Here is a 26,912-nt window from a genome sequence, read left to right on the forward strand (position 1 = left end):
AGAGCCTGTTTGCTTAACAGAGCTGCTTGAAAACAAACCAGGTTGGAAAAAACTTTATTGGGCGGTTCAGTACACCACTGCATAGTCCCCCATAGCTGCCACCCTAATTTGCAAAAGGGAAGAGGTCCCAAGCTGACCTCTTACCTTTTGCAAGTGAGTTACCACTCCAGCTTGGGAGTCAGTACCTTATCAGTGGTTTGCAAACAGTAATTACGGTGGCAAAACATTGATACATAGACTATAGATTTGGTATTTTGAAGGTATGGCCAAAATACAGCCCTTCTAAAAACAATATCAGTAAACAATTCTACATTTTCTGAATCGTAAAATAGTTTTTACCGGTGCCAAACTTCTCTGATTTACCAAATTAGATGGTAAAATGTTTAGTACATATGGCCTTACATCTTTTCAAATAAGAATTGGTGGCCAACTAGGGACTAGTTGTGGGTGAGTGCTTGTCTTCAGAATCTTGTAACCCACCAGTTGCCAGCTCCTTTGCATAAAAAATAAGAATGTGCATTTCAGCATACACATAGCTCTATCGTCTTGTATTACAATTGCTTCAACTAGCAGAACTTACAAAACCTATGAATTAAGAAATGTTGAAAATGCTCAGAGACGTGCCTGCACTGTGCCCTTCGGTGAATACACTCTTATTCTGGGTGACTCTGATCTGAGGAATGGCCAGATGATGGGACATTGACTCTCTTCCATTGATTTGAGATTGAAAAAAATCATATCTTTCTAATACTAAGGGGCCGATTCCAATTCGGTAAAATCCCCTACGAATAGTTGTATGGAGCGTATTTCCCGTACGAATCGTACACCTTCAACGTCCCCATACGTACGATCAAGTACGATCCAAACACAAAGCAGATCTCGGTACGAATCATACCAAACACCATACGACAAAAAAATACATACGATTTGTACCCAGATCACGCAGTACGCTACGTACGTATGCAAACAAGCATTAGTTTCCAGCCCAGCAAGTACGATTCGTGTCGGCGACACTCCGTACGACCCTTTTTCTATGGGAGCTGAAAATGTCAGTAAAAGCAGAGTCCAGCCCGAACCGCACCCCCGGTGCGCAACATACACACCATGAACCCCATGGTCTGTGTCATCCCAGTCCTGTAAGCCACCGACCTGGTGCACAGAAACAGACGAGGGCGCAGACGGTGAGAACAACATACCGCAACAACGGAGGTGTACTTGTACGGTGCGTTTCACACGTTTGCGTATATCACCATTGCAATAGTGCTACGAGCCGCACACACGCCATAAATGTTGGGGTACGGTGCATCACACGCTCGCGTATGGCACCATTGCAATAGTGATACGATGCGCACACATGCCATGATTGTTGAGGTACCAGGCGGGTCAGGCGATGCGCACACACGCCATGAATGTTGGGGGACGGTGCGTTTCACGCTCGTGTATGGCACCATTGCAATAGTGATACTAGCCGCACACACGCCATGAATGTTGGGGTACGATGCGTCATGCGCTCGCGTATGGCACCATTGCAATAGTGATACGAGCCACACACACGCCATGAATATTGGGGTTCGGTGCGTCACGCGCTCGCGTATGGCACCATTGCAAATGTGATACGAAGCGAACACACGCCAGGAATGTTGGGGTACGGTGCGTGACATCTGAGGGGTGTGTGGAAATGACTCCCAGCGGTGTCCAGACATATGAGAGGTGGGTGCACAGGACTCCCAGATAAAGGCCAACAGTATGGGGGTGGGTGGATATGGCTCCCAGCAGTGTCCAGACATATGAGGGGTGGGTGCAGAGGACCCCCATCATAGGCCAACAGTATGGGGGTGGGTGGATATGACTCCCAGCAGTGTTCAGACATATGAGGGGTGGGTGCACAGGAATCCCAGCAGTGTCCATGTATATGAGGGGTGGGTGCAGAGGACTCCCAGCAGTGTCAAGACATATGAGGGGTGGGTGCACAGGACTCCCAGCAGTGTCCATGCATATGAGGGGTGGGTGCACAGGACTACCAGCATAGGCCAAAAGTATGGGGGGGGGGTGGATATGACTCCCTGCAGTGTCCAGACATATGAGGGGTGGGTGCACAGGACTCCCAGCATAGGCCAACAGTATGGGGGTGGGTGGATATGACTCCCAGCAGTGTCCAGACATATGAGGGATGGGTGCACAGGACTCCCAGCATAGGCCAACAGTATGGGGGTGGGTGGATATGACTCCCAGCAGTGTCCAGACCTATGAGGGGTGGGTGCAGAGGACCCCCGGCATAGGCCAACAGTATGGGGGTGGGCGGATATGACTCCCAGCAGTGTCCAGACATATGAGGGGTGGGTGCACACGACTCCCAGCAGTGTCCAGACATATGAGGGGTGGGTGCACAGGACTCCCAGCATAGGCCAACAGTATGGGGGTGGGTGGATATGACTCCCAGCAGTGTCCAGACATTTGAGGGGTGGGTGCCCAGGACTCCCAACATAGGCCAACAGTATGGGGGAGGGTGTATATGACTCCCAGCAGTGTCAAGACTTATGAGGGGTGGGTGCACAGGACTCCCAGCATAGGCCAACAGTATGGGGGTGGGTGGATATGACTCCTAGCTGTGTCCAGACACATGAGGGGTGGGTGCACAGAACTCCCAGCACTGTCCAGACATATGAGGGGTGGGTGCACAGGACTCCCAGCATAGGCCAACAGTATGAGGGTGGGTGGATATGACTCCCAGCAGTGTCCATACATATGAGAGGTGGGTGCACAGGACTCCCAGCAGTGTCCAGACATATGAGGGGTGGGTGCACAGGACGCCCAGCAGTGTCAAGACATATGAGGGATGAGTGCACAGGACTCCCAGCATAGGCCAACAGTATGGGGGTGGGTGGATATGACTTCCAGCAGTGTCCAGACATATGGGGGGTGGGTGCAGAGGACCCCCAGCATAGACCAACAGTATGGGGGTGGGTGGATATGACTCCCAGCAGTGTCCAGACATATGAGGGGTGGGTGCACAGGACTCCCAGCAGTGTCTCGACATATGAGGGGTGGGTGCACAGGACTCCCAGCAGTGTCCAGGTATATGAGGGGGGTGCACAGGACTCCCAGCATAGGCCAGCAGTATGGGGGGGAGGAGTGGATATGACTTCCAGCAGTGTCCAGACATATGAGGGGTGGGTGCACAGGACTCCCAGCAGTGTACAGACATATGAGGGGTCGGTGCACAGGACTCCCAGCAGTGTCCAGACCAATGAGGGGTGGATGCACAGGACTCCCAGCAGTGTCCAGACATATGAGGGGTGGGTGCACAGGACTCCCAGCATAGGCCAACAGTATGGGGGTGGGTGGATATGACTCCTAGCAGTGTCCAGACATATGAGGGGTGGGTGCACAGGACTCCCAGCCAACAGTATGGGGGTGGGTAGATATGACTCCCAGCAGTGTCCAGACATATGAGGGGTGGGTGCACAGGACTCCCAGCATAGGCCAACAGAATGGAGGTGGGTGGCTATGACTCCCAGCAGTGTCCAGACATATGAGGGGTGGGTGCAGAGGACCCCCGGCATAGGTCAACAGTATGGGGGTGGGCGAATATGACTCCCAGCAGTGTCCAGACATATGAGGGGTGGGTGCACAGGACTCCCAGCAGTGTACAGACATACGAGGGGTGGGTGCACAGGACTCCCAGCAGTGTCCAGACATATGAGGGGTGGGTGCACAGTACTCCCAGCATAGGCCAACAGTATGGGGGTGGGTGGATATGACTCCCAGCAGTGTCCAGACATATGAGGGGTGGGTGCCCAGGACTCCCAACATAGGCCAACAGTATGGCTCCCAGCAGTGTCAAGACATATGAGGGGTGGGTGCACAGGACTCCCAGCATAGGCCAACAATATGGGGGTGGGTGGATATGACACCTAGCAGTGTCCAGACACATGAGGGGTGGGTGCACAGAAGTCCCAGCAGTGTCCAGACATATGAGGGGTGGGTGCACAGGACTCCCAGCATAGGACAACAGAATGGGGGTGTGTGGATATGACTTCCAGCAGTGTCCAGACATATGAGGGGTGGGTGCACAGGACTCCCAGCATAGGCCAACAGTATGGGGGTGGGCGGATATGACTTTTAGCAACGTCCAGACATATGAGGGGCGGGTGCACAGGACTCCCAGCATAGGCCAACAGTATGGGGGTGGGTGGATATGACTCCCAGCAGTGTCCAGACATATGGGGGGGTGGGTGCAGAGGACCCCCAGCATAGACCAACAGTATGGGGGTGGGTGGATATGACTCCCAGCAGTGTCCAGACATATGAGGGGTGGGTGCACAGGACTCCCAGCAGTGTCTCGACATATGAGGGGTGGGTGCACAGGACTCCCAGCTGTGTCCAGGTATATGAGGGGGGTGCACAGGACTCCCAGCATAGGCCAGCAGTATGGGGGTGGGTAGATATGACTTCCAGCAGTGTCCAGACATATGAGGGGTGGGTGCACAGGACTCCCAGCAGTGTCCAGACATATGAGGGGTCGGTGCACAGGACTCCCAGCAGTGTCCAGACATATGAGGGGTGGGTGCACAGGACTCCCAGCATAGGCCAACAGTGTGGAGGTGGGTGGCTATGACTCCCAGCAGTGTCCAGACATATGAGGGGTGGGTGCAGAGGACCCCCGGCATAGGCCAACAGTATGGGGGTGGGCGAATATGACTCCCAGCAGTGTCCAGACATATGAGGGTTGGGTGCACAGGACTCCCAGCAGTGTACAGACATACGAGGGGTGGGTGCACAGGACTCCCAGCAGTGTCCAGACATATGAGGGGTGGGTGCAGAGGACCCCCGGCATAGGCCAACAGTATGGGGGTGGGTGGATATGACTCCTAGCTGTGTCCAGACACATGAGGGGTGGGTGCACAGAACTCCCAGCAGTGTCCAGACATATGAGGGGTGGGTGCACAGGACTCCCAGCATAGGCCAACAGTATGAGGGTGGGTGGATATGACTCCCAGCAGTGTCCATACATATGAGAGGTGGGTGCACAGGACTCCCAGCAGTGTCCAGACATATGAGGGGTGGGTGCACAGGACGCCCAGCAGTGTCCAGACATATGAGGGATGGGTGCACAGGACTCCCAGCATAGGCCAACAGTATGGGGGTGGGTGGATATGACTTCCAGCAGTGTCCAGACATATGGGGGGTGGGTGCAGAGGACCCCCAGCATAGACCAACAGTATGGGGGTGGGTGGATATGACTCCCAGCAGTGTCCAGACATATGAGGGGTGGGTGCACAGAACTCCCAGCAGTGTCTCAACATATGAGGGGTGGGTGCACAGGACTCCCAGCAGTGTCCAGGTATATGAGGGGGGTGCACAGGACTCCCAGCATAGGCCAGCAGTATGGGGATGGGTGGATATGACTTCCAGCAGTGTCCAGACATATGAGGGGTGGGTGCACAGGACTCCCAGCAGTGTCCAGACATATGAGGGGTCGGTGCACAGGACTCCCAGCAGTGTCCAGACCAATGAGGGGTGGATGCACAGGACTCCCAGCAGTGTCCAGACATATGAGAGGTGGGTGCACAGGACTCCCAGCATAGGCCAACAGTATGGGGGTGGGTGGATATGACTCCTAGCAGTGTCCAGACATATGAGGGGTGGGTGCACAGGACTCCCAGCCAACAGTATGGGGGTGGGTAGATATGACTCCCAGCAGTGTCCAGACATATGAGGGGTGGGTGCACAGGACTCCCAGCATAGGCCAACAGAATGGAGGTGGGTGGCTATGACTCCCAGCAGTGTCCAGACATATGAGGGGTGGGTGCAGAGGACCCCCGGCATAGGTCAACAGTATGGGGGTGGGCGAATATGACTCCCAGCAGTGTCTAGACATATGAGGGGTGGGTGCACAGGACTCCCAGCAGTGTACAGACATACGAGGGGTGGGTGCACAGGACTCCCAGCAGTGTCCAGACATGTGAGGGGTGGGTGCACAGTACTCCCAGCATAGGCCAACAGTATGGGGGTGGGTGGATATGACTCCCAGCAGTGTCCAGACATATGAGGGGTGGGTGCCCAGGACTCCCAACATAGGCCAACAGTATGGCTCCCAGCAGTATCAAGACATATGAGGGGTGGGTGCACAGGACTCCCAGCATAGGCCAACAATATGGGGGTGGGTGGATATGACACCTAGCAGTGTCCAGACACATGAGGGGTGGGTGCACAGAACTCCCAGCAGTGTCCAGACATATGAGGGGTGGGTGCACAGGACTCCCAGCATAGGACAACAGTATGGGGATGGGTGGATATGACTCCCAGCAGTGTCCAGACATATGAGGGGTGGGTGCACAGGACTCCCAGCATAGGCCAACAGTATGGGGGTGGGCGTATATGACTTTTAGCAGCGTCCAGACATATGAGGGGCGGGTGCACAGGACTCCCAGCATAGGCCAACTGTATGGGGGTGGGTGGATATGACTCCCAGCAGTGTCCAGACATATGGGGGGTGGGTGCAGAGGACCCCCAGCATAGACCAACAGTATGGGGGTGGGTGGATATGACTCCCAGCAGTGTCCAGACATATGAGGGGTGGGTGCACAGGACTCCCAGCAGTGTCTCGATATATGAGGGGTGGGTGCACAGGACTCCCAGCAGTGTCCAGGTATATGAGGGGGGTGCACAGGACTCCCAGCATAGGCCAGCAGTATGGGGGTGGGTGGATATGACTTCCAGCAGTGTCCAGACATATGAGGGGTGGGTGCACAGGACTCCCAGCAGTGTCCAGACATATGAGGGGTCGGTGCACAGGACTCCCAGCAGTGTCCAGACCAATGAGGGGTGGATGCACATAACTCCCAGCAGTGTCCAGACATATGAGGGTGGATGCACAGGACTCCCAGCAGTGTCCAGACATATGAGAGGTGGGTGCACAGGACTCCCAGCAGTGTCCAGACATATGAGGGGTGGGTGCACAGGACTCCCAGCATAGGCCAACAGTATGGAGGTGGGTGGCTATGACTCCCAGCAGTGTCCAGACATATGAGGGGTGGGTGCACAGGACTCCCAGCAGTGTACAGACATACGAGGGGTGGTTGCAAAGGACTCCCAGCAGTGTCCAGACATATGAGGGGTGGGTGCACAGTACTCCCAGCATAGGCCAACAGTATGGGGGTGGGTGGATATGACTCCCAGCAGTGTCCAGACATATGAGGGGTGGGTGCCCAGGACTCCCAACATAGGCCAACAGTATGGCTCCCAGCAGTGTCAAGACATATGAGGGGTGGGTGCACAGGACTCCCAGCATAAGCCAACAGTATGGGGGTGGGTGGATATGACACCTAGCAGTGTCCAGACACATGAGGGGTGGGTGCACAGAACTCCCAGCAGTGTCCAGACATATGAGGGGTGGGTGCACAGGACTCCCAGCATAGGACAACAGTATGGGGGTGGGTGGATATGACTCCCAGCAGTGTCCAGACATATGAGGGGTGGGTGCCCAGGACTCCCAACATAGGCCAACAGTATGGCTCCCAGCAGTGTCCAGACATATGAGGGGTGGGTGCACAGGACTCCCAGCATAGGCCAACAGTATGGGGGTGGGCGGATATGACTTTTAGCAGCGTCCAGACATATGAGGGGTGGGTGCACAGGACTCCCAGCATAGGCCAACAGTATGGGGGTGGGTGGATATGACTCCCAGCAGTGCCCAGACATATGAGTGGTGGGTGCACAGGACTCCCAGCAGTGTCTCGACATACGAGGGGTGGGTGCACAGGACTCCCAGCAGTGTCCAGACATATGAGGGGTGGGTGCACAGGACTCCAGCAGCGTCTCGACATATGAGGGGTGGGTGCACAGGACTCCCAGCAGTGTCCAGACATATGAGGGGCGGGTGCACAGGACTCCCAGCATAGGCCAACAGTATGGGGGTGGGTGGATATGACTCCCAGCAGTGTCCAGACATATGAGGGGTGGGTGCACAGGACTCCCAGCAGTGTTCAGACATATGAGGGGTGGGAGCACAGGACTCCCAGCAGTGTCCAGACATATGAGCGGTGGGTGCACAGGACTCCCAGCAGTGTCCAGACATATGAGGGGTGGGTGCACAGGACCCCTAGCAAATGCCAACAGTAGGGGGGCGGGTGGATATGTCTTCCAGCAGTGTCCAGACATATGAGGGGTGGGTGCACAGGACTCCCAGCATAGGTCAACAGTATGGGGGTGGGTGGATATGACTCCCAGCAGTGTCCAGACATATGAGGGGTGGGTGCACAGGACTCCCAGCAGTGTCTAGACATATGAGGGGTGGGTGCACAGGACTCCCAGTAGTGTCCGGACATATGAGGGGTGGGTGCAGAGGACCCCCGGCATAGGCCAACAGCATGGGGGTGGGTGGATATGACTCCTAGCAGTGTCCAGACACATGAGGGGTGGGTGCACATAACTCCCAGCAGTGTCCAGACATATGAGGGTGGGTGCACAGGACTCCCAGCAGTGTCCAGACATATAAGGGTGGGTCACAGGACTCCCAGCAGTGCCCAGACATATGAGGGGTGGGTGCACAGGACTCCCAGCATAGGCCAACAGTATGGGGGTGGGTGGATATGACTCCCAGCACTGTCCAGACATATGAGGGGTGGGTGCACAAGACTCCCAGCAGTGTCCAGACATATGAGGGGTGGGTGCACAGGACTCCCAGCAGTGTCCAGACATATGAGGGGTGGGTGCACAGGACTCCCAGTAGTGTCCAGACATGTGAGGGGTGGGTGCACAGGACTCCCAGCAGTGTCCAGACATATGAGGGGTGGGTGCACAAGACTCCCAGCAGTGTCCAGACATATGAGGGGTGGGTGCACAGGACTCCCAGCAGTGTCCAGACATATGAGGGGTGGGTGCACAGGACTCCCAGCAGTGTCCAGACATATGAGGGGTGGGTGCACAAGACTCCCAGCAGTGTCCAGACATATGAGGGGTGGGTGCACAGGACTCCCAGCAGTGTCCAGACATATGAGGGATGGGTGAACAGGACTCCCAGCAGCGTCCGGATATATGACGGGTAGGTGCACCAGACTCCCAGCAGTGCTCTCATATAGGGGGGTACATCATCATCAGCATACCACAACTCCATGGGTGTATGTGCACATCCCTAACTTGTGACTTTCATGATAGTGCCATAGCAACACATCACTTACAGCAGTGTCCCACTCCCTGGAGGATGGATTTCTGTCACACACTGCGTGACACACCACATGTGGGTGTGATGCCAAATTCCACATGCGTACCCACCCATGGAGGTTGCTGGCGAAATACACACCCTGCCATCATGACACAATAGTGTATAGTGATGTAACAGACCACCAAACAAAGAGGGCGAAAGAGAACACACACTGTCACGTACATCCCTGGGCTGATATGAATGTCCAGGTGGTGGTCAGACCACCAAGATGTAGTCTCTAATGGAAGGAATAGGGTTGAAAACCCTTAGGTACAATGCTCAAAATTGTGAGGCATGTGCCCAAATACCCTGCAGAACAATTCCCAACATAGGGTTAGGCTGTGATAACACACATGCATAGTGGCAAAAAGGGTGAATGTGTCCATGAAGGCATTTGTACATACCCAAAGCACAAGTAGAGTGAGTAGCATGGATGGCACAGACGAATGAGCAGTAGACATCTGTGAGCAGGCATGGCCATTGCTGAAGGGAACCCTCACCAAAAAAGGAAATGTGCACAAGTCAGCACAACAATTGTGCAACTGCCTGCAGTGAAAATCTCAGGTGTCACAGAGGAAGGAACACTCCTTGGGAGAATGTCTGTAGCACAAGTGAAGTCACACAACCAAAGATTAATTGCAGAGACATTGTGATGGCACACAGATACCATGGTCCACCTCATGACCATCAACAAAAAACATATTTCAGAACCCCAAAACATTACCATGACACCAACTCCCGGGCCCTCATCACCAACATCAAGTACCTGAAAAGCAATAGTGTAGAATGTAGAAAAAGGCTTTATTCAGCTCTAAATGAAAACAAGTGCAAAAATGAGTCCCAACTCAAATAAGGCCAATTGCCAGTCCACAACAATGTCTTGTAGGGGGATGTTGGGGAGGTCGTCCACCCCAAACTTGCCTGCACAGGAATGAACTAATGGGTTGTTGACCCTTGGGGGTCATCATCGGGGTCAGGACCAGGCACCGCATGGACAGTAGTGGGAAGGGTAGGTGTGGTGGGTGCAGGGTGGGACGTATCGTCATCAGTGGCTTGTGCAGCGCCAAAGGTGGAAAGATACTCAGCGGTGCACACTGCTGCCAGTTCGTCCAGACCAAACCCTGCAGCCGAGGACACTATGGGAGTGGAGGTAGAGGGCAGTGAGGTTTGCGGACACTGACTTTGGCTGCGTGTCTGCGGTCTGACCCCAGTCCCTGTGGGTGTGTCTGCAGCCCTCTGAGTTTGCGTGCCAGGAGGTGTGCGCTTCGACTTTTGTGGGGGGGGTGCTGCTTGTGTCCGTTGGTGTGCGCGATCGTGCCTTCCTGCGTATGCTTTGGACAGCGGTGGGAGAGGGTAGTGTGGATGGGTCCGAAAGAGGGGGAGGGCATGGACCGCTGCAGGAGGGAAACTGCTGCTGTCAGTGAGGAGTCCATGGACGTGAGAATCCGACGTTGGTCAGACATCATAGCTGAAATGCCCTCCAAGAACGACAACAACTGGGTCAGTAATTGAGTTTGGCCATGGAGGACATTCAGCATTGATGTCTGACTAACCTGAATCTGGCAGAGTAGGTCCACAGACTCCGCACTGAGGGCAGCAGGGGAGACAGGGGCAGGAGCTGCGGTGCCTGGGCCGAAGGAGACATGGGGGGGCTGCACGGACAGAAGGGACTCTAGCAACTGGGAGGGTGGAGATGAGTCTGGAGGAGGCGGGGACAGACACAGTGATGCTGCCAGGTGTTGCGGCGTATTCCCTCTCCTCCTGGGAGTCAGAAGAGGACCCATCTGCGTGGTAGGAAGTGTCGCCTTCCAATAGGTCCACAGGCTGACTCCCCTCACCCTCCGTGCTACTTGCTCCCTCCGACTCCTCAGCGCTGGTGGCGCTGTGGCTGGGTCCCTCCTCTTGGTCCGTGCAGCTGTCTCCTCCTATCTCTGTTGATGATGCTGTGGGCAAGGAGAAGAAACAGAAATGCATCAGTCACCTGTACACATCTGCCACATGAGCACAAGATCAGTAGGTCACAGTGCAAATCATGGCATGCATCATGAGTAACAGCCAGATAGCCCTGCACATATTTGAGACTTGTACTGCCCAGTTGGTATAGACACAATGCTACTTGGACACAAGGATCCAAAGAACACACCAGGCCACAACTGGAACGAGAATGACACTGAGAAGCTACTGTTTTGTTTACAGGAGAGCAGATCAAAACAATGAAGTGATGCCACCTCAAGTATTTATTTTTATTTTATTTTGAAAGTTTTATATAGCGCGAACAAGATCTTTGCAGATATCAGAGCGCTTTACAAAGCAGGGATACAAACAGTAGAGTGAATAACAGGCCATTAGGCATAGCGTAGTTGTAGGTAATAAGTGGGGTGGGGTAGATACATGAGGGAGCACAGGTACATCAATAGTGATAATAGTACAAATAAATGGGAGCATCGACAGTCAGGTAAGTCAATAATACAAGTAATACAAATAATCAAAGGGAGCGAACAGATAATACAGATCGATGCAGAGTCTTTAAAAAATCCACAGTAATAGTTCAGGTATATTTAGCCATGAGGATAGCTTTTACTTCTTTCTTAAAAAGTGTAGTGGAGGAGATGAGCCTGGTTTCAGGAGGGAGGGAGTTCCAGATCCTGGGTGCCATTCCTGAGAAGGAGCGTTTATAAGTTTTCTCCTTCCGGAATCTTTGAGGTTTCAGCAGAAGATTGTTTGTGCCTCTAGTGTTTCTAGAGCCGCCAGAGATTGTCAGCTTCTGGGTGAGGTATCCGGGTGAGCTCAGGTGTATAGCCTTGTGTGTCATGCAGGCGATTTTCAGATGTATACTGGCTTCAAAAGGCAGCCAGTTCAGGGATTTCAAGTCAGGGGAAATATGCGAGTGCTTTTTTGACCCAGTGATGAGTCTCGCTGCAGCGTTTAGAGAGGCTCTTAGGGGTGCAGTAGTAGTTAGGGGGAGACCGCAGAGGGCGATGCTGCCGTATTCTATTCGAGGGATGACTAGTGCTTGTTCTGCATTTTGGAAGTCTATGGCTGGGAGGAAGGGTTTAAGTATCCATGAGCTGCTAGGGTAGCCCCATCCGCTGCATCGCTTATCACCTGGTTGGAGACTTTACTACCTTCCAGGAGGATTTCCTCAAAATCCTTACGATCTGCCGGGATTTTTTCCACAAAACACTGCAGAGAATCCCACAGGGATCGGTCATACCACCCCAAAAGTGCTTCCGCATTAGAGACTTTGAGAAAAGCCGCTGATGTATTGCAGACCCGTCTTCCCCACGAGTCTTGCATCTTACTGTCCTTATCCGGAGGGACAGTGGAGGATGAGGCGACTGCACTGGACTTCTTCGCCGCTACAATAATCACCCGGTCCGGGGGAGGATCAGCTCTGAGGAATAGCGGATCGCCCTCTGGAGATTTGTACTTTTTCAGTATCCCCGCCGGAGCAACCTTGGCCGTCGCTGGGGTTAAGAACATGTCCATAACAGGCTCTATAATCCCCGGAACCAAAGGCAGAAGAGGTTTGGGAGCAGACCTATGTTGCAGCTTTTCAAAAATTGAGGTCTTGACCTGCGGAGATTTTAAGATAACTCTCAGTTTAAGAGCACCCCTACCAAGTATGTCCTGAAACGTGAAGATATCATCAATCGGTGATACCCTCGTTGAAGGAGAGTCTGTTAGGGTAGGAGAGTAGTTTCTGTGAGAACGGGTAGAGGAAGAAGAAGTAGGAGTTCTTCGCTCTCTCCTTGTGCTCCTTGATCTTTAACTACGCCTGCTGGTTCGCACCCTGGAGCGTGACCTTTCCCTCTGCCGAACTGGGGATCATGATCTTCCTCCCTGTTGACAAAATAATAAACAGTAGTGGTGCCCCTCAGGGAAACCCAATCCACCTCACTCCCCAACGTGATACCACACCCAGAGCCCTGTAAGTACATTGGTGAAAAAATCAACGTAAATAAATGTTGGCTTCTTGGGACACAGCACACTTTAAACAATCGACATGTATTGAATGTGGTAATTCGCAATCTTGTGAAGACAACACGTATGTGCCTGCATGACAGATGTCTCACAATGAAATGCACACAAAAAGATTTACACATTCTTTGAAACAGCTGGGACCCTTTAAGATAAAACACTGTTAGATGATGGCTTGACACTCATTAGTTTGTACAATTGACAACAAAGGAGTTTGAAGAACTCAAGACCACTGTGGGGGCATGTATATGGAGATCAAGGCACACCATTAATCACTAACACTGGCCTCTTTGAAAAGCTGCCTGCTTCTTTCAAAACATTGGAAATGTCGTTTTGTGTGCCCTACCTTGTGAGACATCTATCATGCAGGCACATAAGTGTTACTTACACAATTCGTCATATTAACACATTCAAAACATGAACAACTTTTAACAAGTCTTGTGAGTGCCAAGGTACAATCATTTATGTGACACTACTTGAAATATGTCAGTCCTCACATGGGCATCCATTCCCTGATGACACAGTTGCTTGCACATAAAACCTACTGGCTGTCATGTGAAGTGGCACACATGTCCCAACTCAGGACAATGCGTAAGCTAATGGGCCTGCAATTGTGATGAACAAAATCATTGCTGCATTGTGGACACACCGTCATCCCCAGGCAAAATGTCAACACAGAAGTGTGCACACTAAGACAAAACAGTGTTGCATCCGAACTACATACATGTGGCAAAATTGTATGAGGCAGAATCATGTCTGCAACCAAATGACATCGGCTGCCAAGCCCCAAATGAAATCACTGGCCACCATCACAGGGGCAGTGCATGGTGAAACATTGATCAGCCAATTCTCAACCACAGGTCAGACCTGGCAAGCCTAAATCAGGCAGGCCCATGTAGACCTCTCCTGCACAACACCCCCATACCTCAGTCAATGTGATTGATACAGCTCAAGAAGTGAGACCTCAGGATCAGGGTAACAAAAACTATGCAGCAACAAATCCAAAAGTAACCCAATCTCACCTCGTGGGGTTGGGAATACATATTAGTCACAAACAACCAACAACAGATTGTTGTGAATAGGCACAAAGGCACTGCCCAGTGTGAGTACGCACATGCCAAATATTGTATCCCTGTCCAGTGGACACTTATAGCAGACACAGGAAAAATACAAACTATGCCAGGGACCAATACCACAGAGGCAGACCCATGCTGAACCCACATAGAATGGGCACAGTGTTGGATGACACACATGATTAGGAGGCCAGGGTGTCCCAGGGGACTGTTCTGGGCACACTGATCCATGGGTCAGGAATGAGCTGACCGTACCATGAGTAACCGTCATGGCACTATGCATATCGCCCACTGATGTACATCATGTCTGAGAGCACAACGTGGGTCATGCATGCTGCAAGGGTGTGCAGTTTAAACCTCACACTCCTATGTTGAGACTCATCATCAGTGCAAACAAATATGAAGCCCAAACACAGTGCACAAGTCATGGCACAGGCAAGGTCCCAAACCATGTCACAGACCACCCTCCCACATGATGCAGAAATCAATGTGCATTCTAATTTTCTTGCACCCTAGATGAGCATGTGCCAATGTGATTACACACAGACCAAGGGACACATGTTAAGGAGGGGTAGGGATGAAAATGAGCACCAGGTGACTATGGGGAATCGAAAAGACACTGCACATATAACCTATACGCTGGGTCCAGCACCGGATATCTTGCCACCTCTTCTGGACGTTGCGCAGCCACCGGCAATGGCCCCCTGCAGACCTGACGGCCCTGACAATGTCCATCCAGATTTCCCCTTTCTCGTAAGCAGTTACCTGTCAGGAAGACAAAGTGAAACAACATCACTACACCTGCTCCATGTCCCAGAGACACACACTTGCACACCATTGGTTATGTGAACAGGGCATAGGATGGTGACAGGACTTGCATCATTGTCCATGTGAATTAGGCCTGTGGGCAAGCCCCAATGCACTACATGTCATTGAAAGGCGACAGATGGCGTAACGGGTGCAACACAGTTACTGATCACGGCACACACTGGGCAACACATGCAACTGCAAGGTTTGGGATACTACGTGCCAAGCAGTCATATATCCCAATCCACTTAAGAACCCTCAGCAGACCAGACAGACACACCCTGGCACAGATCACTCGCCTGTCACTGACAACAGCGGATACAACCCTCACTTTGCATATGTGCCACTTGACAATGGGGTGTCACAGGTGTCGTGCTAACTTTGCAAGTCAGGCACACAGCACGGCTTACTTGTCACATCAGATGGCTAGAGCTGCTGCATACGCCATGCAGCAGTGGTGCAACATATCACATACACACTCACTCAGATGACAAGGAACATTCACACACTTCAATGTCCATGAGGTTAGACATATCATTTGGACAATCTCACCACAGGTCCCCTCAAGTCATAAACATCTGTGAGTACAGTCACCTGTCACTCCTGGGGGGACACTGTTCCACCTCAGGACATTTGGGAATAAAGCCACCAAGGTCTGGCACGGCTGAATGTGTTATTCACTATGCAGTGAATGTCACAGTAAGCACAATGCAAGTGAGGAGTGAACACACATGAACTACATCATGCTCTGCATGAGAGACACCACCATGTACACCCCCGGGACTCACTCACAACCACATTGCATGTCTGTCCCACCAATACACAATGCCTGTTGTGACACTCACACAACAGGTGTACAGTCAAAGGTAGTGCAGTCAGCACTCACCTGCTCCTCTGGTCTCCCATACAGCTTGCTGTACTGTGGTAGAAGGGCATCCAGCCTTGCCTGATTTTCCTCCTCACTGAAGGCTGGGGCCCACTCCATAGTACCAACCATAAAATGCCAGAGGATGCAGAGACAGCAGCAGTGTGGTCCACTCCAATGTTGTGCAAGCAAGTGCCCTCTCAGGGGTTCTTGCTGCCTTAAATCAGTGCTGATGATGGGCTTTCCGTTCGGGGGGTACAGAGTGATAGGTCAGATTCGTTCGCATCGTACGTTTCCTCCAATCCCTTTAAACACACAGGTCTGACACGCATTCGCATCGTTCAAAATTTGAGCTTCAGCTCCACAACCATTTTGCAACATTGTATATTTTTGCCCAACTGACTTTTGCAGGGCACCTGTAGCACACACTCAAATTTCAGTGTCCATGACAACCAGGATGCATTCAGGGCCTACTACTCGTCCCCTAGGTCTCCCCTAAGTTTTTTTGAGAGCCACACACGTGTACGGTGCGTTTCACACGCTCGCGTATGGCACGATTAAAATAGTGAGACGATGCACACACACGCACGGAAAGTAGAGGTATGTTGCGCTCGCGTATGGTACAAATACAATAGTGATACGATGCGCACACACGCACGGAAAGTAGGGGTACGGTGCACTCGCGTATGGCTCGATTACAATAGTGATACGATGCGCACACACGCACGGAAAGTAGGGGTACGGTGCGTTTCACACGCTGTAGTAAATGCAAGTGATGTAGTGAATGCAAGGGTACGGTGCGTATCACACGCTGTAGTGAATGCAAGGGTATGGTGAGTTTCACACGCCATAGTGAATGCAGGGGTACGGTGCGTTTCACACGCTGATGCGAATGCAGGGGTACGGTGCATTTCACACGGTGCGTTTCACATGCTGATGCGAATGCAGGGGTACGGTGCGTTTCACACACTGTAGTGAATGCATGGGTACGGTGCGTATCACACGCTGTAGTGAATGCAGTGGTACAGTGAGTTTCACACGCTGTAGTGAATGCAGGGGTACGGTGAGTTTCACACACTGATGCGAATGCAGGGGTATGGTGCGTTTCACACGGTGCATTTCACATGCTGTAGTGAATGCAGGGGTACGGTGCGTTTCACACGTGATGGGAATGCAGAGGTACGGTGCGTTTCACACGCTGTAGTGAATGCAGGGGTACGGTGCGTTTCACACACTGATGTGAATGCAAGGGTACAGTGTGTTTCACACGCTCACCTACGACACCATTACAATAGTGATACGAGGTGCACACATGGCAGGGATGTAGGGGTACGGTTCAAACAAGAAGTCTATCAAGTTCTTGTCATTGCATACTTACATGAGCAGGCCCCAGGTGTGCCACGCAATGATATAGCACAGGGCATATGATCTGGTTACACAATCGATTTCATGTGTGACGGGGCACTATGTGGTACACATCACCTTTACACTTGTCCCATATGTATCATTATGCAGATGTTGCCATGCCCATCAACCCTGGGATGGCACAGTCATCACTACGGGCACCTGTCTCATGATGCCAGGGACCGGGGCACTTTGTCACTTGACATTTCATGCTCAGCATGACCCTATGTGACTATGTCCGGTGTGTGTCATGTTAAAGATTGAGCTTGCTGTTTGTGTTCCGTAAACTGCATCTGCTGTTGGTGCATCTAACATGGGTCTGTGTTGAGATGGGAATGGTTTCCCATGTACGCACACCATGCCACATGTGCATTCTCACAGCTTTTGGGTCTGATGGCATCATACATCATTTTTCACTAGGCATACATGTCTGCATCGTGACAATGGCTGTGTTGTTTTGTTGTCACATGCACACCTAATTTGCAATGTGTTTGATATGTAAATTTGACATTTCATGTGACGTGTGCGTGTGCCTTGCAGTCAGCTTTCTGGATGGGATGACAACCTTCCACTGCAGGTTTGGTGACGTGTGTCACTCCAGTGATATATCGGGCTGTTCACTCACACCAGCCCAGCAGCTCATTTGAGGGCATGTAATGTTTATTTGTTGTTCAACAACTGTATCTGGGTTTTCGTAGGAGTGCCAGCAAGCTGGCATATGTGACCTGGATGTATTGCACACGCCTGACTCCATAGTGACCTGATGTGTAGTAGCAGTGTTGCATGTGCTCTGTACATTAATATCGATGTTGGCTGACAGTTATTCTCCATTCTTCCCAAATATGTCCTGCAGGGCACCGCCTCTACCAAGGCCATTTCCAGACTTGGCTACCATGAGGGAACGTGCCTGCATCCGACGTTACAGATTCACTCAACAGTTGATTCAGGACTTGACGAACAAGCTGGAACCACATCTCCAACCGCAACACAGGTATCCTACTGCGCTGAGCCCCAAGATGAAGGTGATGGCAGCACTCCATTTTTTTGCAACAGGTACGTTTCAATTAACCATAGCTGATGTAGGTGGAATGTCAGAAACAATGTTCAGCCGTGTCCTGCGTGATGTTTTAGCAGCCACGTTGGAGCACCTTGATGAATTCATCAAATTTCCTACTCCTGAAGAGTTGAGAGATGTCAAGGGTGAATTCTATGCCCTGGGAGGGATGCCACATGTCATTGGGTCCATTGATGGGACACATGTGGATTTGGTGCCACCACAGGCACAGGAGCAGGCTTACCGCAACAGGAAACATTATCATTCAATAAATGCCCTGGTGGTGTGTCTTGCTACAATGCTGATTTCCCATGTTTGTGCACGTTTTCCAGGATCATGCCACGATGCATTCATCATGAGGCGTAGCAGGGTGCCACAAATGATGCTGCAGCTGCGCAACGATCTGGCATGTCTAGTTGGTGGTTAAACTCTGTTTGTCTGTGTGTTTCTGTATCTTTTGCTCTGACGGCATCTCCTGACCCACTTATTTACACGATGTATCTTTATAGGTGACTCTGGATATCCCAACATGCCATGGCTAATGACACCTCTCCGCAACCCAAGAACAGCTGCAGATCAGCGGTACAATAATGCACACGGGCAGACCAGATGAGGGATTGAGAGGACGTTTGGCCTCCTGAAGAGCCGATTCCGGTGCCTCGATAAGACCGGGGGATCCCTCCCAAATGCCCCGGCCAAGGTCTGTAATATCTTCATCATGTGTTGCATGCTGCACAACATGGCAGTTAAGAAGGAAGTGCCACTCATGCTGGATCCTGAGGAGCAGGAACATCCACCCGTTGAGGATGAAGGGCTTGGTCAGGATGCAAGTGATGATGAGGAGGAGTCAGCTCATATGCAACTTCTTCTCATAATTGTGAGTCACTGAGAATGAGTGTGCAAGCTTGTAGTATTGAGTGGCATGTGTTGCAATGTGTGTGTCCAGCTGACTTTATGCAAAGTAACTTTGATGCGTGTTCTAATATGTCACGCAAGTGCTGATGTCATGCCACACAGAAAGGCGCAAAGACTTAGCTTGAAATTTACATGCGTACTACAGTGTTCCTGTTTTGTACATGGCCATGTCTTTAGCAAAGTTTTTAACGGTGAGCCCTTGTGTGTCTGTCATTCCCAGGTTGCTGTGCCTGTTGTCTGTTCGTGTCATCTTAGTCCTCCTGCTATTCCTCATGATGATTGCAACGTGGCCCGATTCAGCGTTCCATGCACGGACATGTGTAAATGTCAGTTCGGGTAAGAGATCCAAACAGGCTGTTTGGGGTTAGTATGGTTTGGAAATGTGTGGGAACTATTTCTGTGCATGTTGTAGAACCATCCATACATGTCTCATCACCAGTGGAGTGGTGTGGCTCACTGGTTAGAGGTGGCAGACCCGAGAGCAGAGGACGGCCTGGGACCAGGGTTCAATTCCCGACGAAGCAGGGTTGTGGACCAGGGTCAGCTGACTCGATAATTCTCACCTCGGTGCCTACTCTAACCAGGGATCACACTCAGCAACTCTGGGCATTAGCTTGCCTCATCTCCACAACGGCCCCCCACATACGCCGGGGATGCCTGGTTTCACCTTGGAGATACCCAGTAGGGACCATCTCACAGGGAAAGCCAGGACGGGTTCCCCAGCGGTCTACTGCACAGAGATACTCCTTCGGGAGTCGATTCTAGCGCATTACAAACCCACAATTAACTAATTAATTAATTAATGGATCAAACTTAGGGCTCTCGGTTTTCCGTTTTTACGGATTTATACACATAAATACAGACGCAAAACTATTTTTCCATTGTCTGTATTTATATATAGAAACGGAAAAATACTAGTAAAACGGTATATGGATGAGGTCACCTTTTGGCATGTGCTAAGAAGCAGTGAGGAAGCACACCTCGGGCGCAAGTTAAACTCCTGCTACAATCTTCTGGCGCCAAGCGAGTCACTCACCTCAAAGACACTTGCAGTGCACATTATGTTAAAGGCAGGCGGCGGCCCATTGTCATTCTAAATGTGGTAATCATCTGCAGTCAGAATGACAATGGGCTGTAACAGCCTGTGCAAGGGTGGGGAGGGGTGTTTGAATCCCGTGGAGTTCCAAAGAAGTGCCAAGTGCGATTCTAGCTCCAAAAAGCCAGCATGATGGTTTCTGTTTCAGATGCTCACTTCTATGAAATGCAGTCATTTGAAGGTCAGGAGTTCGAATCCCGGCGCTGCTGACTCGGCCTTCCTTTATTCTGAGGCTGGTGAATGGCGAACGTTTATATTGAGCACTAATACCATCTGTTATTTTTCACCCTTGGTTACCGTAGAAGCACTATACATAAACATTTTTTATTGTTATTAAATTCCTGTAAGGTAGCTTAGTATGGTAAGGTTATTGCTAATAAATGTGGGTACTTAAATTCTGGATTGCACAGACCCGGCCATACAAGTTTTACTGAACTGAACAAAAGAAAGTAATATATGTTTTTACAGAGCAACAAAAGTCTCCGAGTGGCTGGCGATGAGAGAACTGAGCATTTCTAAAGCATATGAATTGAAAAGAATTACCGCTCCCACCCGTGAGACCAAAGACCGGCTTTGCAAGACGTTGGCTGGTGCTTTGCTTCTAGGCATGCAGGCCCCGTGCCCTCACGCTCCAGACGGGCGACGTGCCTCGAAGACCCCCATGCTGCATTAGGAATGCATCGATAGATCTGCCTTAAAGCGCCCGTCTCCGGGGCCGGGAGCAGCTATGCGGCCCGTAAGCTGTGCTGTGTCTGCGGCACTCTTTAAACTCCCCCTGGCCGCTTCCCAACAGGTGCCCGGCGCAGATGCCAACCGCGCCGGGCCGCTGCCCACCCGAGCGGTCCAGCGCGCCCACTCCCACGCGGCCGCGAGGATTAATGAAGCCTCTTGGCGGTCTTCCTTCAGGGGCTCTCGGGTTACCCCTGAAATTACTGGAAGAAGCTGCGAGGCAGGCAGAGGAAGCCTCCGGCTCAGCCCGGCCAGCTGTTCCCCGCCGGCTGGAGCACAGCTTTGTAGTGTGGGCCTGGCAGGAAGAAGGTGCCTGGTGGCTGAGCACTCGCCTGAAATAAGGAGGCCTTAGGCCCTAATGCAAGACCCTACTGCTTGGCACAAGTCCTAAAACAAGCATTTACAATGCAATGGTCTCGGCATACAGAGCTCTGTAGATTTTAGCACTTGCTCGGTGTGCTTCGGGCTGTTTGATTTTATTTTTAATCCAATGTCAAGCAGATTAAAGGGAACAGGGGCCCTGAATGAACAATGGCTACAAAAGCACCGGTAAGGAAACATTAAAAAAAATGCAGCTAATGTATGTAGCATGGCAATCGAAGTTTGGATCAATTAATACTGTGATACTAACAAATGCAATGCATTTCTTGTATATTATAGAAGTAGTGCAGCACTAAGTTTACTCAATGCCTTCAACTTCAAGTGTAGAAAGGAATTTTATTTTAGCTGTGTTTTCAATTTGAATAAATGTGGAAAAATACTAGCTGTAGCGTAGTCTTTTGCGTGTGGCAAAAATAAATGTGGATAAATACAGAAAAAATGCCCAAAAAATAAATACAGATAAATACAGACGGAAAAGGCAAAAAATAAATACCATAAAACGGGGAGCCCTAATCAAAATACATGTTGCACCACTCCCGTGACAGGACAGTCATCCTTCTTGACAGTCATCTGTTGTGGAGTTGTGACTCTGGTGAAGGCATAAATGTGTGCAAACCTTGCCCCTGGCACATTTCGGATACCACGGGTTGACATTGTATGGGACATCACAACCACAGGCTCTATGGGGAATTGCAGCCTCACTGTGTGCAGCAGGATGTGTTTGGCTCATCCACTTAATCTTGTGTGCCAGTACAGTTTGATTTCCAATCCACCATGTTGTGAAGGTGTGGGCCAGCGTATGTCCCACACGTTCTCTGAAATGTCCTGTGAGTCTGTTCGTATGGATACATTGCCCCTTGTGCCAGTATGTCATGTCATTGTCACGTCGCTTCCTCGGGCCGGTGGAGAACACAGCTTTGCAAGACTTCTCGGTAAGTTGATGTTAACTTTCTATTCCCATGATGCCAGGAATGTTGCGCTGATGACGTCACAACGTTGTGCTGTAGCAAATGTAAATGCTTCCGTGGCACCAGTCGGGTGACGTTAATCTCAAGATTCTCTTGTGTCGTGCTGCATATCCTGGTCACGGTAGGGGTGGTTTTGTGCCATTGCTCTTCATTACTCTCTGTTAAGTTCCGGCCCAGCAGATTGTTAGGTTAGGCATTTCAAAGCCCAGTTGTATGAGCCAATGACTGGCTGTTGCGGGGCTTCCTTGTGTTTACCTAATTCCCTCCCTCGTTGGATGAGCTTCTTAAGGCTCTTGCGGGTGATATGTATTTTCCCTTCTTCACCTTCACTGATTCCCAGGGGTATCTACGGATTGTTGCCTTTGTGTGAGTAGCACTACAGCGCATTAGAATGTCTGTTTATTGGAGCCTTATTCATACACTGTGATTTCCTTGATTACCGCATGGCTCTAATTGCATTGAAGCAGTCTGCAGAGCGTTATACCCCCTTAATTTAGCTGCAAAACGCTGCTACCTTTTATGTGTCCGTGTTCAATCCTCAGATCTAGTATCATTTTCATTGCTGTGATCCCAAATAGGATACAGTGGCTGTTGTTTTCCTTTACAGGTGTAACTGTTACAGTATAGGTCCTGGGGTATTCTGTGATTCAGTGACAAGAAGTGTTGAATCCTTATGCTTGTTTACCTTTGTTTCAGATCTCCCTCCCTGCTGTCTAGCTTCCTTTCCTTCCCTCGCCTGATCACCCTTTTGAGTCTGTCATTTCTACTCAGACCAAGGGTCTATTGGGAGATGGACCACTTTGAGCATCGCATGTTTCTGAGGATTCAAGGAACCAACAGTCCCAGGCAGTCATGTGCACATTGTTTCAACTGCATTACAGGTAAACTCCTTGCATGACTGTTATTTTCTTTTGAGCAATGGCACTGGCCATGGACATTGGCTAAAGCTGCATGGCCTCAACACAAACTTGATCCATTTGTGTAGAAAATGTGTTCCCCACAGTACAATGTGCCTCATTAATGTCACCGCAGATCTCTTGCCAGTTTGCATGCGTCATCTATGGCATAATTTACAAAGATTGTGCATATGGGAGTATGTGTACAGTGGCAACATACATGCAGTTTATCATGGCTAATGATCCATATTGTGCATGAAGTACATGGTTGTGTATGTATTGTTGTAGCTTGCTACCCACAACGGGCAGGCAACACCTGCTGACGCTGTGTGTCCTGTGCGCAGCTTGGCCTTTTGGTGCCTGATCCTGTGGCCGTCATATTTGGTGATTGATCATCCATTTTCTTTCAGTGAGCCATGGGTAACCAGACACTCCTTACTTTCCATACACCTGTTACATTGTGCCTTTCAAACCTCCTTGTATTTGTGTGCTATTTTTTTGCATGGTGTCTCATCACTTCCGCAGTCATGTGTTCACTCATTCCTGCTGCTGCCTCCCCTGCGGCACGTACCACCGGGTGCCCTGATTCTGCAACACACACGCCTCCCAAATGCTCCTCCCTCCCTCCACCCATTCCTAATGCAGGCAGCAGCTTGTCAGTGCCACTGTTGCGCTACCTCCGTGCCAAAGGCAGGACCGTCAGCGCCTGCAACATGCACAGTGCAAGACCCTCTGGTCTTTCCATGACAGAGGTGACACAACAGACTCATGCTCCAGCCACCCTCCAAACAGTGAACACCAGACAATCATCCACCTGCTATCAGGAAACCCCTAAGCGCACCCATGACAGCTTTGCAGGCTGTGTGTGCAACTCCTACTGCCAACACCGCGCTGCCTCGCATAACAAACCATGTCCGTACAACAAGGTCATGTGCCTCCTACTGCTCACCCGCTCCATCCACCTGCACACCATTGGACTCTGTTACCTCCACAACACAACAGCCCCACACATCGCCTTCATTACAGTAACCTGGTTGAACGCATCCACAGCACACTACTTCAACATTGCCATCACAGACGGATACAAGACCACCCGCAGGGACCGCACCAACAATCCAAGAGGATGAATTGCAATTCTTTCTGAATTACACCCTCAGAGTCACATACAACACCAAGGTCAAACTCAGCATTGTCAAACATCTGCACTTCAGGTTTCACAACAACCCCCTGACCACCCTCAGTCTACCATCTACTGATCTCCAGGCCTACACCCACAATTTTGCTAAGCCATCTACAATTATATTCATAGTCATTTATTGAGCGCACATCTAACCCAACAGGTTATCCCAGGGCTGTAGTGTGCCGAAAATGAGGAAGCATACGGAGGAGCAACTAATCAAGGAGGCTAAATAGCCAGGTGTTAAGGGCTTTGCGAGACTCACTTTCAGACAGAATCATACGCAGCGGAAGAGGTAGTTTAGTCCAACATTGGGTGGTTCCTATCTGAAAGGTTTCACCTCCTGATCTAGGTTTTGCAAACCAAGGACTAATGAGCAAGTGCTTGTCATTGGAACGTACAGATCATGATTGACAATAGGGACGGAGTCTCTTCCTAAGGTAGACCGGACCACGACTTTGTCCTGCCCTGAAGGCGACTGTCAGCACATTGAAATCTATTTGTGTAGCCATGGGCAGCCAATGGAGTAGTCTTAGATACGGGGAGATATGTTGTCAAAGTGAGACTCCACATACCAGACAGGCAGCAGCGTTTTGGACCGTCTGCAGTATATGGAGCAAGCCTAATGTGATACCCACGTATGAGCCTTTTGCGTAGTCTAAATGGGAGGTGATCATTGTGTGGACCACCGTTTTCCGGGTTACATTGTGCAAATAGTTAATACATCTCTTGATGATTTTAATCTTGCCAAAACAAGCGGCAAGGGATAGCTGATTGTCCCATCTAACTCCAAGATTCCTGTCCGAGTCCTTGTGTGCCGGAGCAATGGCCAGTTCCTCTGGCCACCACAGATTTCAAGAGAGAGGAGAAGGTTGGTTAACAAAATAGGATCTGGGTGTTATCTGGATTAAGTTTCTCGTAATTGTGGTCCATCCAGGCCGCAATAATCTTGAGACAATTTTCAAATGGGTCAAAATTTGCCGCACACACAGCATTTAAGGTGAATAGAAGCTGAAGATCATAGGCATATGATATGAATTTGACTTCAGACATGGCAATCGATTCAGCCAGTGGGGTTAAGTAAATATTAAAAGTCAGAGGGCTCAGAGCAGAGCCCTGCGACAAGCCCCACTTCAGTGGTTTGACTGGGGAGATGAATGGATAGGTCCAGACCTGCTGTATGGGTCAGATAGTAAGGACGATATCCAGTTCAGCACTGAGCCCCCCACGCCTATGGTCTTAAGGCGGTTCAGAAGAATGGGATGGTCGACGGTGTCAAATGCTGTAGACAAGTCTAACAGCACCAACACTGCCTTGGAACCTCCGTCGACCGCCCAGTGTATAGAGTCTGCCATTTCAATGAGGGCCGACTCCGTACATTAGCCGGGATGGAAGCTGGATTGAGAGTTGTGAAGGAGGCTATTATCTTCAACAAAGGCCATCAGTTGCTGCCAGGATAATTTCACTGACATCTTGGCCGGAGCTGGTAAAAGAGAGTTAGGACTATGATTGCAAGTAGATTCAGGATCTGCGTTGGCTTTCCTTAAGATGGGCAGCAGGACTGCGTGTTTCCACGCATCCGGATTAGAGCCCAATCTGAGGGAAAGGTTCCAGATGGCGTTTAAATGGTGATTGTGAATCTTAGCAAGGATGTTGTATTGCTTGGCGGGCATGGGGCAGTAGGGGAACCGGATTTACACATCTGCAATTCGAGCAGAGAGGCTTCCAATGAAATTGTGGCTAATTCTGAGACCACAGGCCTGGGAAACGACTTTACTGATTGGTCCTCAGACATTGGACAACTACATCAGCACACAGGCCCTCACCTTCACAGACTACATGGGTCAGGGGGACAGCAACTCCTGGCTGGAGGACAACCACACCACCATCCTGCATTGGTACATCAACATTTGCATCCAGTTCTCCAAAAAACTACACACTGCACCACACTCCGCTACAGATCCACCAAAAAAGCTTGACCTGATTCAACACAAACGAGCTGTGTGGCACCCTCACACAGGACACTCCAGCCAACGACACCGCCATACCCTGCAACCGCACACACCAGATCTGCAACTGATCCAACACTCTTGCCCCATTGGCGGACTTTCCTGTGATGCACAACCACAGTTAAGCCACCAGGGAGAAAGCAGACCTACTGTAACACAAACAACCATCAGTTACCTTTCAGCCCTGAAATCCACAACACACAGACATCACCATATCATCAGCATAGACAAGAGGACAACCTTCAGGTATGGCCTAGGCACCAACACACACAACATGAATGACCTCATCGGCATTGTGAGTGAACTATCTAACCCCAGCTCTCCATCCAAAAGACATCCCACCCTTGCAAGG

General features: G+C 50.8%; 1 protein-coding gene across 1 annotated transcript in view; it reads right to left on the minus strand.

Moving 5' to 3' along the window:
• Positions 1-26,912, minus strand: part of CALR3 (calreticulin 3) — a 120,341-nt gene that overhangs the window by 46,453 nt on the left and 46,976 nt on the right. The gene's annotated exons all lie outside the window — the stretch shown is intronic.

The sequence above is a fragment of the Lissotriton vulgaris genome, chromosome 12 (assembly GCF_964263255.1).
Source record: "Lissotriton vulgaris chromosome 12, aLisVul1.2, whole genome shotgun sequence".
Lineage (NCBI taxonomy): Eukaryota > Metazoa > Chordata > Amphibia > Caudata > Salamandridae > Lissotriton > Lissotriton vulgaris.